At 38.6% G+C, this 11,750-nt stretch overlaps 1 non-coding gene across 1 annotated transcript; it reads right to left on the bottom strand.

Annotated features, from left to right (window-relative positions):
• Window positions 1-11,341: 11,341 nt before the first annotated feature.
• On the bottom strand, window positions 11,342-11,449 carry LOC112773894 (small nucleolar RNA R71). Its single transcript, XR_003188418.1, has one exon. It is a non-coding gene; the product is annotated as a small nucleolar RNA R71 (small nucleolar RNA).
• Between the last annotated feature and the right edge of the window lie 301 nt (window positions 11,450-11,750).

Genomic DNA, 11,750 nt, shown 5'->3' with positions numbered 1-11,750 from the left:
AAGATATAGTGCCCGGATCACTGTCTAGGTACTGGCGCCTGCACGCCTATAGATCCGAAGGGATGCGAGTGGGATAATCTTGCCTCAGACCTCACATCTCAATATAAGCGGATTAACCACTATCCTTACACCGCCGTCGCTACCTCGACAGGCGGGATTAACCACCGTCCCTGTCGGGCGCATAGCGTCTCATAATCTCAGTAAAAACATTATTTCAGTGGTTTTCAAAAAAAATATTTTCAGTATACAGAGATCCATCATCTCAATCCGAGTCCTCGAATCATCTCAACCACTGTCCATTCATAACTCAGTTTCCAAATTTCAACTGTTCATCATTTCTCATCTTATATATCAATCATCCTTCACCTAACGTCAAACATTCTCAGCACACCAGAAACCAAGGCCTTTATTTTCTAATTCATCATAAAATCATGTACTAGGACCCTTAAGTTATATCCCATGTTCTATTACCAAAACTAGGCCCAAAAGTCTTAAATGGTGTTATAGAAGCTTACAACCTCGTCGGAAAGGTGAAATAGTTGAAAACAAAGCAAAATTTGAGAAACAGAGCGTGTGCGTCCGCACAGGGGTGTGCGTGCGCATGCCCAGAAAATTTTTAAAAGTGTGCGCACGCACAGGGGGGTGCGTACGCACAGGGGTCAAAACTAAAAAGGTCTGTTCACTCGCACAACCTGTGCCAGCGCTCCCAACAGACTGTCCTTCCTGATGTGTGCGTCCGCACAGGTTGAAATTCTTCTTTAGATATGCGCACGCACAAGCTGTGCTAGTGTTGCAAACAGAACACAATTTCCTGCCTGTGCGTGCGCACAGGTGTGTGCATCCGCACAGGTCAAAATTTTTACAGGGTGTGTGTCCACATGAGGGTGTGCGCTCGCACATATCAGAAATCATGAAATTCTGCAACTTTGCAGAATTTCAGATTTTTAACACCAATTTTGAATGATCATAACTTCCTCCACAAAATTTCAAATTTCACAAACTTTATATCGATTGAAAGGGTTTTCAAAGATATTTAATTCTAGACAAGTTTGATCAATTTTTGAAAATCGAGGCAAAAGTTATGATCGAACAAAGTTCACCAAAAACCCCATTTTACCAAACTTCACAATTTACCCAATTTCTTACCATACACATTCCAACTCATACCAAACCATTCAAAAACTCCATCTTTCATCAAAATTGACCTGTTGTGCCCTAATACACCAACATTACCATATTTCCCTTCACGTTTCATCTTCTTCAACATCAAAACCAATATATCACAATTTTATAACCATAATGCCAATTCATCAAATTCAACATCACTTATATCATCATTATACCTTTTCAATTTACACAATCATCATTATCATATTACCATCACTCATCATACTCAAACCCAACAATCATTTATTCATCATAAAACACCACATATCATCATTTAACAACTCAACAACCATTTAAATTCAAACCTATCATATGGGTGTCACAAGCCTAAGTGTCCATGAATATTATATACTAGATAGAGGAAATCAAAACCATACCTTGGCCGATTCCCTATATGCTCCAAAACTCCAATTTAGCCCAAACAAGCTCCCAACCAAAATCCAAGCTTTCAATTCCACTCCAATAAGCACAATAAGTTTCCAAAAGCTCCCAAAACCACAATAATCAAACTATATACATATAAATCACCTCAAATCAACCTAGGGCTCCAATTAAACATAAATTCACTAGAGTTTAATGGCTCTTACCTCTTCCAACAGATTTGGATGTCAAAACCCAATGTTAAGCAAGGCTTAGAGCAAACCTAAACATCCAAAATCACAAAAACTCACTTAATCACAAACCCTAAAAACCGAAATTTTTGGAGAGAAGAATAAAAATGATTTCATGGTTACCTCTCCAGTTTCTTGTATGAGTTTTGTAGAGCTCTTCACAAGGAACGCGTAGCCGTAAATGGTGCGGCGATCGGAGCTCTGTAGCTCAAGATATGAGCAAGAGAAGAAGAGGGGTGAATAGTGTCAATGGTGTTTTCTCTCCTTCTTCTTCTTTTCAGCATGTGGGGGTGTGTGTTTGAGTGTTGGAGCTGATTGGGTTCACTTAATGAACCCTTTTATATATTGGGCTTGGGCCCAACTTGGGCCCGGTCCAATCCGTTAGCGTTTTTAGCCCGTTTGACCTAACTTCGGGCCAAACCTTTAAAATTAACGCTCGGTTTTCCATTTCTAACATTTTTCTAAGGTTTTTTATTACTGTTTTCACTTTTTTTCATCCGGTACCAGGCAGACTTGAACTGCTTCAACCGGTTCAACTGTCGGTTCGCAATTTTTTGCGGTTTTTTGCAGAAAGCACATTTTCTAACTCAGAAAGACCCACTGAGTCCAAAAATTACCTTTTAATCCTCAATTTCTCACTCTAACTTTTCGAAATCTAATATGGGCAATATTAATTACTTGATTAACCAGTTGATTAATTGCTATTCTTACATTCTCCCCACCAAATAAGAAATTTTGCCCTCAAAATTTGAATTACCTGAGAAAGGCTTGGGATAATCCTTTCGCATTTCGGACTCCAATTCCCAAGTGTGCTCTTCAACTCCTACTCGCTCCCAAGCAACTTTAACCAACTAAACTTCTTTCCCTCACAGCTTCTTCACACTAGTGTCATCGATTCTCACTGGCGTTACTTGGAAAGTTAAGTTCTCCTTCAACTCAACCGACTCAGGCTCCAACACATGAGCCGCATCCAACGTGTACTTATGGAGTTGTGACACGTGGAATATGTCATGCAAGTTAGACAGATGAGGTGGCAAAGCGACTTGATACGCCACCGACCCGAATCTTTTCAGAATCTCAAATAGTCCTATATATCTTGGGTTCAACTTCTTGGTCTTAATTGCTCTTCCAATCCCAGTTGTCGGTGTCACCCGAAGAAATACATGTTCTCCCACTTTAAACTCTAGTGGTTTCCTTCTCTGATCCGCATAACTCTTCTGTCGACTCTGAGTAGTTAGAATCCGTGCACGAATCTTCTTAATGTTCTCAGTAGTCTCTGCTATTACCTCAGGACCCAAAACACTTGCTTCACCAGATTCATACCAACAAAGTGGAGACTGGCACTTTTGCCCATACAAGGCCTCATAAGGAGCCATCCCAATGCTCGCATGAAAGCTGTTGTTGTATGCAAACTCCACTAATGGCATGTATCGGTTCCAACTTTCGAGTTTAAAACACATGCTGACAGCATATCCTCCAACGTCTGAATAGTCCTTTCTGACTGTCTATCGGTTTGCGGATGATATGCGGTACTAAGACATAGCTTCGTACCAAAAGCTCTTTGGAAAGCTCCCCAAAACCTTGATGTGAATCGGGAATCACGGTCCGATACTATGCTCGATGGCACACCATGCAACCTTACTATCTCCCTGATGTACAATCTCGCCAACTCCTCCATAGAACAGTTTACTCAGATATGCAGAAAATGAGCAGATTTCGTTAAGCGATCCACGATCACCCAAATCGTAACAAATCCCGACCTAGTCCTCGGTAAACCGGTCACAAAATCCATCGCGATTCCTTCCCACTTCAACTGAGGAATCTCAAGTGGTTGTAGCAATCCTGACGTTTTTTGATGCTCTATCTTCACCTTCTGGCAAGTTAGACACTTGGATACCACTGTTGCTACATCACCTTTCATCCCAGGCCACCAGAACATCTTCTTCAAGTCATAATACATCTTCGTGCTTTTGGGATGAATGGAAAATCCACTGTTGTGAGCTTCCGACAACAAATCTTGTCTCAAACTCCCAACATCCGGTATGCAAATCCTTCCCTTGTACCTCCATAACCCTTCATCATCCTTAGTGAATTCTTCGCGCCTCTTATCACCAACTGGTTGGAACAATTGTTGAAGCTTCTGCTCATCTTGCTTAGCCCTCTGAATATCTGTCTTAAACGTAATCAAAATCTGCAACTGATTTAAACAAGCTCTTCCGGAAACTTCACCAATATCCAGCTTAAAATCCACAAACTTATCTACTAACTCCTCTTCCTTAATCCTCATCCAAGCTATTGTCAAAGACTTCCGACTCAAAGCGTCTGCTACCACGTTCACCTTTCCAGGGTGATAACTCAACTCGAAATCATAATCTTTAAGCAACTTCATCCACCTCCTCTGGCGCATATTAAGCTCTTTCTGATCAAAGATGTACTTGAGACTCTTATGATCAGAAAAGACGCTAAACCTTACTCTGTACAAGTGGTGTCTCCAAATTTTCAATGCAAACACAATCACCGCTAATTCCAAGTCATGAGTGGGGTAATTCACCTCATGCGGTCTCAGCTGACGGATGCGTAAGCCACCACATTCCCGTGTTGCATCAACACGCAACCCAAACCTTTCAATGATGCATCACAATAGACTTCGAATGGTTCATGCGATTCCGGCAAAATTAAAACTGGCGCTGAAGTTAACTTCTACTTCAAAATTTGAAAACTCTCTTCACACTCCGACGTCCACACAAATGGCACCTCTTTCCTTGTTAATTTCGTCATTGGTAGCGCAATCTGGGAAAATCCTTCGATAAATCTTCGGTAATATCCGACTAAACCCAAAAAGGTCCTGACTTCCGTCACAGTCGTCAGTCTTTCCCATTCCATCACCGCTTCTACCTTCGAAGGGTCTACGGCTATTCTTCCTGTGCTCACCACATGACCTAAGAACTTCACTTCCTCCTTCCAAAACTCACACTTCGATAACTTAGCGTACAACTTTCGCTCCTTTAGGATTTGCATCACAATCCTCAAGTGCTCCTCATGCTTCTTTGCCGTCTTAGAGTAAACCAAGATGTCATCTATGAAAACCACCACGAATTTGTCCAAAAAGGGATGAAACACTCTGTTCATGTAATCCATGAAAACAGCAGGTGCATTCCTTAACCCAAAGGATATTATCACAAACTCGTAGTGTCCATAGCGTGTCCTGAACGCAGTCTTGGGGATATCATCCTTTCTCACCCTTATTTGACGGTAACCGAATGTCAAATCAATTTTGGAAAACACTCCAGCTCTTTGCAATTGATCCATCAAGTCATGTATCCTTGGTAGCGGGTACTTGTTCTTCACAGTCACTTTGTTCAGCTTTTGATAATCCACACATAATCGCATTCCTCCATCCTTCTTCTTTACTAATAAAACTGGCGCTCCCCACGGTGATACACTCGACCGAATGAACCTCTTGTTCAGAAGCTCCTCCAACTGAGTCTTTAACTCTGCCAGCTCTATTAGAGCCATTCTATACGACGCAATCAATACTGGTACGGCTCCCGGCACCAATTCAATCGCAAATTCAATTTCCCTTTGAGGTGGAAACTCAGGGATATCTTCCGAGAATACTTCTGAAAATTCTCTAACCACCGATATCTGATCCAAGTTCTGGGCATCACCCAAAGCATTAGCAGCCAACAGAATATAGCCCTAACACTCTTTCCCACTACAATGCACCATTACAGAGTTCAGGTAATATCCCGTAGCTACCACCGACTCCATTTTCTCCGTCCGGTATAAATCGAATTATCCGTTCAAAATAATCCAACAAAACCCGATTCTTTGACAACCAATTAAACTCCAAAATCATCTCTAGCCCTACCATTGGTAAACAGATCAAATCATGCACAAAGTCTCTACCCTCGAGCTTGAAACCTACTTGTCTACAACCTGACCTAGTCATAACTGTCTGATGCGGAGTATGTACATGCAGATCAAAAGGTAACTCTGACATTTTCAAACTTAGTTCCTCAAACTTTTTGGTGTAATCTGCCACAGACATGGAACCTTGCTTTAGCTGCATCAATTCCATCTCCTTTGCTTCCCTTATAGACTTAGGGAAATACTTCTTATAAAAAGCTGTTTGAAACACCTCCCATGGAATATTGGCGTTCTGAAGTTGTAGCAAGCAACACTCTGCTTGCCACCAGGGCTGGGCCTCTCCCGCTAGCTAATAAGCAGAAAACTCGACATATTGATTGAGGGGGACATGCTGCGCCTGTAAAGCACGCTCCATAGCCTGGAACCAGTGATCTGCTTCAGTAGGATTTGTGGATCCTCAGAAAGTTGGCGGATGAACATTGAGGAACGATGCCAAGGTCATCGGAACTCCTCCCGTGTTATCACCGTTTCCCTCAGCATTATCATTGGCATTTCCTTCTCCGTTCCCGTTGCCATTCCCCGCCGGTTGGCGTAACCTCTGCACAGCTTACAGAGTCACAGCAGCATTTGCTTCCATGATGTTCGCTAAGTTAGCGATGGCCGCCATAAACTTGGCATGGTTATCAGCCGGTTGCTCATTCCTACTTTCTCGGGTACGTGTCCGACCTCGCCCGCGAGTGGCCATTAGGATTCCTGTCTACACCAAACAATCGATATCAAGGTGATCAGTCTTAATATCAAAAGCCTAGTACTTCAATTATCCCAAACAGGCACTCACAAACAAGCATGATATGCATATATCAAGTAGATAACCTAATAGCATCAAAGAAAAGACACACAAAGTATGCAATGAAGCACAATCGGTCCATCCCTCAGGCTCACGAGGACGAACCGCTCTGATACAACTAAATGTAACACCCTAATTAGCCTATGCTTTACTTCACGTCGTAAAGCAAAGATCAATCAGAGATTACGACAGTTCTAAGCACACACACACACACACACACACACACACACACACACACATATATATATATATATATATATATATATAGAAATAATAGTATAATCTAGAAGCCCGATAAAAGATATAGCTCAAAAACAGGATTTCAAAAGCGCAAAACGTACTAACGAAGCTACTAGCTTAAGGCACAAGAAACAGATAAGATACAACAAAATATAAGTATATAATATCATAGGAAACTAGCCACGGCTCACGGAGTTTAAGCCGGCTAGCCATATGATGCGTGAGCATCTTTCCTATCTTTTCCTAGTGAATTTGCATTTAACTTGAGTGAGTTTAATCAAGAATTAATTATCTTTTAACCACTATGAATGCTACTTTGAGTCGTGTGCAAATTCTATTTATTTTAGGTAGCATTTGGTTGGATTTGATGGAGTTTCCGCAGAAAAAGAGAAGAAGGCCATATAGGGCCGGAATTGCTTAGAGGATGAAGAGGAAGCCTACACAAATGAAAGGAGCACAAGAATTAAAGGAGATGGCCAGCAAGGAGCGACGCATGCTGATGAGCGGATAATTTATACACTTTTTGGCATTGTTTTTACATAGTTTTTAGTATGATTTAGTTAGTTTTTAATATATTTTTATTACTTTTTAAATAAAAATCACATTTCTGGACTTTACTATGAGTTTGTGTGTTTTTCTATGATTTCAGGTAATTTCTGGCTGAAATTGAGGGACTTGAGCAAAAATCAGATTCAGAGGCTGAAGAAGGACTGCAGATGTTGTTGGATTCTGACCTCCCTGCACTCAAAGTGGATTTTCTGGAGCTACAGGAATCTAAATGGCACTCTCTCAATTGCGTTGGAAAGTAGACATCCAGGGCTTTCCAGCAATATATAATAGTCCATACTTTGCCCAAGTTTAGATGACGCAAACTGGCGTTTAACGCCAACTTTCTGCCCTATTCTGGCGTTAAACGCCAGAAACAAGTTGCAAAGCAGAGTTAAACGCCAGAAACAAGTTACAAACTGGCGTTAGACTCCAAGGAAGACCTCTACACGTGAAAGCTTCAATGCTCAGCCCAAGCACACATAAAGTGGGGCCGGAAGTGGATTTCTGCATCATTTACTTAATTCTATAACCTTAATAACTAGTTTAGTATAAATAGAACATTTTACTATTGTACTGGGGGTCTTTTTCCTTATTTTCAAATTCATATGCCATTTGGGGAGGCTGGCCATTCGGCCATGCCTAGACCTTATTCTTATGTATTTTCAACGGTGGAGTTTCTACACACCATAGATTAAGGTGTGGAGCTCTGTTGTTCCTCGAGTATTAATGCAAAGTACTATTGTTCTTCTATTCAATTCATGCTTATTCTTATTCTAAGATATTCATTCGCACACAAGAACATGATGAATGTGATGATTATGTGACGCTCATCATCATTCTCACTCATGAACGCGTGCCTGGCAAACACTTCCGTTCTACATGCAAACAAGCTTGAATGCATATCTCTTAGCCTCCTGATCTACGATCAGAGTCTTCGTGGTATAAGCTAGAATTATTGGTGGCCATTCTTGAGATCTGAAAAGTCTAAACCTTGTCTGTGGTATTCCGAGTAGGATCTGGGAAGAGATGGCTATGACGAGCTTCAAACTCGCGAGTGCTGGGCGTAGTGACAGACGCAAAAGGATTACTGAATCCTATTCCAGCATGATTGAGAACCGACAGATGATTAGCCTTGCGGTGATAGCACATTTGAACCATTTTCACTGAGAGGACGGGATGTAGCCATTGACAACAGTGATGCCCAACATACAGCTTGCCATGGAAAGGAGTATGAAGGATTGGATGAAGGCAGTAGGAAAGCAGAGATTCAGAAGGAACTAAGCATCTCCATACGCTTATCTGAAATTTTCACCAATGAATTACATAAGTATCTCTATCTTTATTTTACATTTTATTTATCTTTTAATTATTAAAACTCTATAACCATTTGAATCTACCTGACTGAGATTTACAAGGTGACCATAGCTTGCTTCAAGCCGACAATCTCCGTGGGATCGACCCTTACTCACGTAAGGTTTATTACTTGGATGACCCAGTGCACTTGCTGGTTAGTTGTGCGAAGTTGTGACAAAGAACTAAGATTATGAACGTGCGTATTAAGTTTTTGGCGCCGTTACCAAGGAATGAACAATCACAGTTTCGTGCACCAAGTTTTTGGCGCCGTTCTGGGGATTGTTCGAGTTTGGACAACTGACGGTTTATCTTGTTGCTCAGATTAGGTAATTTTATTTTAATTTTAAGCTTTTTGTTTTTATTCTTTTATTTTCGAAAAATTTTCAAAAAAAAAAATTAAATTATTCTATATTCTTCAGAATTTTTAAGAATGAATTCTAGAGTTTCAAGATAACATGTTGAAGCCTGGCTGGCTGTAAAGCCATGTCTAAATTCTTTTGGACTGAGGCTTCCTCTTCACATGCTTGAACTATGTATGCTGAAGCTTGGCTGGCCATTGGCCATGTCTAGTGTTTTGGACCGGAGCTTTCAATGAAAGCTTGGCTGGCTAGTAAGCCATGTCTAATTCCTGGACCGGAGCTTTAGACTAATATTGCATGATTCCTGAAATTCTCATTAAAAATTTTGAAATCCTTATTTTTTCTTTTTCCAAATAATTTTTGAAAAATCCAAAAAAAAATTAATAAAATCATAAAAACCAAAAATATTGTGTTTCTTGTTTGTGTATAGTGTCAATTCTTAAGTTTGGTGTCAATTGCATGCTTTTATAATTTTCTTTAATTTTTGAAAATTCATCATATGTTCTTCTTGATCTTCAAGTTGTTCTTGATGATCTCCTTTGTTTGATCTTTGCATTTTTATGTTTTGTGTCTTTTCTTGTTTTTCATATGCATTTTCAATTTGTTAGTGTCTCAACATTAAAAATTTTTAAGTTTGGTGTCTTGCATGTTTTTTCTTTTCTTAAAAATTTTCAAAAATAAGTTCTTGGTGTTCATCTTGACATTCAAAGTATTCTTGATGTTCATCTTGACATTCAAAGTGTTCTTGCATGCATTGTGTGTTTTGATTCATAATTTTCATATTTTGAGTCTTTTTATTGTTTTTCTCTTTCTTCATTAAAAATTCAAAAATCAAAAAAATATCTTTTCCTTATTCTCTCATAAATTTTCTAAAATTTGGTTTGATTTAGTCAAAAAGTTTTTAAATTTAATTGTTTCTTATGAGTCAAGTCAAATTTTCAATTTAAAAATTATATCTTTTTCAAATCTTTTTTAAAAATCAAATCTTTTTTCATTTTTTCTTTCATATTTTTGAAAATTTCAAATTGATTTTCAAAATCTTTTTCTTATTTTATTTTATAATTTCAAAATCTTTACTAACAATTAATGTGATTGATTCAAAAAAATTATAAAGATTGTTACTTGCCTATTAAGAAAGGTTCAATCTTTAAATTTTAAAATCATATCTTTTTGTTTCTTGTTAGTCAAGTAATCAACTTTAATTTTCAAAATCAAATCTTTTTAATTTCCTTTTCAGATCTTTTTCAAATTAAATTTTCAATCATATCTTTCAATCATATCTTTTTCAAAACTTAATTTCAAAATCTTTTCTAACTTCTTATCTTTTCAAATTTGATTTTCAAATCTTTTTCAATTAACCACTTAACTTTTTGTTTGATTTTAAAAGTTTACTATTTCAATCATATCTTTTTCAAAACCACCTAACTACTTTTCTCTCTCTTAATTTCGAAAATTACTAACCCCTTTTTCAAAATTTGTTTTAATTAACTAATTGTCTTAAATTTTAATTTAATTTTATTTTCCATCTTAAATTTCGAATTCTAATTAATAGTCAAAATAAAAACAAAAAAATATTTTTTTTATTTTTAATTTTCGAATTTTCCCCTCTCTCATCTCCTTCTATTTATTTATTTATCTACTAACACCCCTCTTTCACTCAAAAATTCGAACCCACTCTTCTCATCTGTGTTTGAATTCTTATCTTTTCCTTCTTCTATTCTTCTCTTCTTATACTCATATAAGGAATCTCTATACTGTGACATAGAGGATTCCATATTTTCTTTTCTATTCTCTTCTTTTTCATATGAGCAGGAACAAGGATAAGAACATTCTTGTTGAAGCTGATCCTGAACCTGAAAGGGATCTGAAGAGGAAGCTAAGGGAAGCTAAAGCACAACTCTCTGGAGAAAATCTGACAGAAATTTTCGAAAAAGAAGTAGACATGGCCGAAAATAATAATAATGGTGGAGATTCAAGGAAGATGCTTGGTGACTTTACTGCACCAAATTCCAACTTACATGGAAGAAGCATCTCAATCCCTGCCATTGGAGCAAACAATTTTGAGCTAAAGCCTCAATTAGTTTCTCCGATGCAACAGAATTGCAAGTTTCATGGACTTCCATCAGAAGATCCTTTTTCAGTTCTTAACTGAATTCTTGTAGATCTGTGATACTGTTAAGACCAATGGGGTTGATTCCGACGTCTACAGGCTTATGCTTTTCCTGTTTGCTGTAAGAGACAGAGCTAGAATATGGTTGGACTCTCAACCTAAAGATAGCCTGAACTCTTGGGATAAGCTGGTCACGACTTTCTTAGCCAAGTTCTTTCTTCCTCAAAAGCTTAGAATGCTTAGAGTGGATGTTCAAACCTTCAAACAGAAAGAAGGTGAATCCCTCTATGAAGCTTGGGAGAGATACAAGCAACTGACCAAAAAGTGTCCTGCTGACATGCTTTCAGAATGGACCATCCTGAATATATTCTATGATGGTCTATCTGAATTATCTAAGATGTCATTGGATCATTCTGCAGGTGGATCCATTCACCTAAAGAAAACGCCTGCAGAAGCTCAGGAACTCATTGACATAGTTACAAATAACCAGTTCATGTACACTTCTGAAAGGAATCCTGTGAGTAATGGGACGCCTCAGAGGAAGGGAGTTCTTGAAATTGATACTCTGAATGTCATATTGGCTCAGAACAAAATATTGACTCAGCAAGTCAATATGATTTCTCAGAGTCTGAATGGATTGCAAG

Source organism: Arachis hypogaea, chromosome 18 (genome assembly GCF_003086295.3).
Source record: "Arachis hypogaea cultivar Tifrunner chromosome 18, arahy.Tifrunner.gnm2.J5K5, whole genome shotgun sequence".
Taxonomy (NCBI): Eukaryota; Viridiplantae; Streptophyta; class Magnoliopsida; order Fabales; family Fabaceae; genus Arachis; species Arachis hypogaea.
Note: the sequence above shows the minus strand (reverse complement) of the source record. Positions and strands in the feature narration are given on the sequence as shown.